This window comes from Carlito syrichta, unplaced genomic scaffold (assembly GCF_000164805.1).
Source record: "Carlito syrichta isolate Samal-C Ts95f unplaced genomic scaffold, Tarsius_syrichta-2.0.1 Scaffold304588, whole genome shotgun sequence".
Lineage (NCBI taxonomy): Eukaryota > Metazoa > Chordata > Mammalia > Primates > Tarsiidae > Carlito > Carlito syrichta.
Genome location: NW_007248684.1, coordinates 80,292 through 82,884, shown reverse-complemented (window position 1 = coordinate 82,884; position 2,593 = coordinate 80,292). Strand labels below are relative to the sequence as shown.

General features: G+C 40.0%; 2 protein-coding genes across 2 annotated transcripts in view; one reads left to right on the top strand and one right to left on the bottom strand.

Annotated features, from left to right (window-relative positions):
* The window catches only part of EFHC2 (EF-hand domain containing 2), a 192,156-nt gene that overhangs the window by 134,818 nt on the left and 54,745 nt on the right, over positions 1–2,593 (bottom strand). The window lies entirely within an intron of this gene.
* Positions 1–2,593, top strand: part of LOC103262667 (putative deoxyribonuclease TATDN2) — a 12,254-nt gene that overhangs the window by 6,067 nt on the left and 3,594 nt on the right.

Here is a 2,593-nt window from a genome sequence, read left to right as displayed (position 1 = left end):
AAAAAAAAAAAAAAAAAAAAAAAAAGGACAAGTGAACTATATTCTGGACAAGCAAATTAAAATAACATTTTATGTGGATATTTCAATGGTGTTTTGGAGAAACTTAAAAAAGTAATTCTGAGCCGGGCTCGGTGGCTCAGCCTGTAATCCTGCGCTTTGGGAGGCTGAGGTGAGTGGATTACCTGAGCCCAAGGGTTCAAGACCCGCCTGGGCAACTTGGCGAGACCTCATCTCTACAATAAATTTTAAAAAATTAGCCAGGTGTGGTAGCGCGCGCCTGTAGTTCCAGCCACTTGGAAGGCCGAGGCAGAAGGATCGCCAGAGCCCAGCGGGTCAAGGCTGCAGTGGCCAGGAGTGGCCACTGCACTCCAGTCTGGGTAACAGAGTGAGACTCCAACTCAAAGAAAAAAAAAAAGTAATTCTGGCTGGGCTCAGTGGCTCAGCCTATAGTCCCAGCACTTTGGGAGGCCTAGACAAGAGGATTGCCTAAGCCCGCAGGTTCGAGACCAGCTGGGGCAACTTGGCGAGACCTTGTCTCTATAATAGATCAAAAATTAGCTGGGCGTAGTAGCATGCACCTGTAGTTCTGGCTACTTGGAAGGCTGAGGCGGAAGGATTCCCAGAGCCCAGTAGGTCGAGCTGGGGCAACCGTGAGTGTGCCACTGCACTCTAGTTTGGGCGACAGACTAAAACTCCAACTCCCAAAAAAAGTAATTCGAAGTCTACCTGATAAAATAAACAGGTCAGCCTATTAAAGATAAGTATAAAAATTAAGGATAATGGAGGAAACCTAGCTCTCCCAGACTTGAAACCTTAATATAATGGTTTGATTATTAAGATAGTGTTTCTTCATTTGCAAATGATTTTCAGAAATAAAAGTGCTGTAAAAAAACAAAAACACAGTATAACACCACAGTAACAAGAGATATAGTAGGCTGAAAAGAATAGGTGGTCTGGAAACAGACTCTCTAAGTACAGGAATTTAATACAATGAAAGAGGAGTCATTGTAAGCAAAAAGATGTACTAACTTGAAAAGCATCAATGTATAACCCCACTTAAAAATGAAATACCAGATGAAGTATTGGCTTAAATATAAAAAATCAACCCCTTCTGCCCTCCCAAAAATATATACGTCAAGGCCTTCTTTAGAAGGGGGAATGACACTGTAAGCTTGGAAGAAAAAGAGAAAAAACATTTTAAAAACTTAAGATTTGGCTACAAAAACAAATTGTAACTTCAATATACTAAGATATAAATAAAAGACAAACATACTAACAATCATTTGAAGAAATATGAGGCCGGGCTCGGTGGCTCAGCTTGTAATCCTGCGCCTTGGGAGGATGAGGTGAGTGGATTGTCTGAGCCCGCGGGTTCGAGACCTGCCTGGGAAACTTGGCGAGCCCTCATCTCTACAATAAATCAAAAATTCAGCCGGATGTGGTAGCGCGCCTGTTGTTCCGGCTACTTGAAAGACTGAGGCGGAAGGATCGACGGAGCCCAGCAGGTCGAGGCTGCGGTGGCCGGGAGCGGCCACTGCATTGCAGAGTGAGACTCCAACTCAAAAAAAAAAAAAAGAAAAAGAAATGTGACAAAAACTTAATTTGTAAGTTTTTAAAATTAATTTCTAAAAGACCCTAAAAGAGAAATGAGAAAAGAATATAAGCAAAATTCACAAGAGGATCAAAAAATAAAAGAGAAATGTTCACCCTAAGAAATTATCAGATAAAGTACAAATTAAAATAACAACAAGGCTTGGTACTGTGGCTCACATCTGTAATCTCAGCATTTTGGGAGGCCAAGACAGGTGGATCACTTGAGCCCAGGAGTTTGAGACCAGACTAAGCAACATAGTAAGACCTTATCTCTACAAAAAATAAACATAAAAAAAACTAGCCAAGTGTGGTGGTACACACCTGTAGTCCCAGCTACTTGGGAGGCTGAGCTGAAAGGATCAATTGAGACCAGGAGGTCAAGGCTGCAGTTAGCTGGGATCGTGCCACTGCACTCCAGCCTGGGCAACAGAATAAGACCCTATCTCAAAACAAACAATGAAATAACAACTAAGCATCAGGTTTCTATGTGTGTATCTCCTATTAAATGGATCATTCATCACGGATAGGATTTTGAATTAGTACAATTCTTCTGTGGCAATGTGATGCTATGAGAAACCATTTTTAAATTCCTACACTTCCTCTCAGGAACTCCATTTCTGGGCATGTAGCCCAAAGAAACAAACCAAAATATGGAAAAACTTATATATGCAAAGATGTTCTTTGCAGGAGCTTTTTTTTTTTTTAATAATAGAGAAAAGTAGAGTGAGGGGACCTGAAGAGTTAACAAAAGAGGAAGGGTTTGGTGAATTAGAACATGTCTATGTTCTCCATGGAATATTATGAAGGCTTTAGTTTGAGGCTTTTGAAAACCACATAGCAGTAAGAAAAATAATGAGGATATGCAGTAATGTTAAGTAAAAAAACACACAGGACTGAAAATGGTTACATACCATAATTATAACTATGTTTTTTAAAAATATGTATATTTAAATCATGCTTTTAAAAACCATGACTATGCTTTTCAAAAAGACTAAGAGAA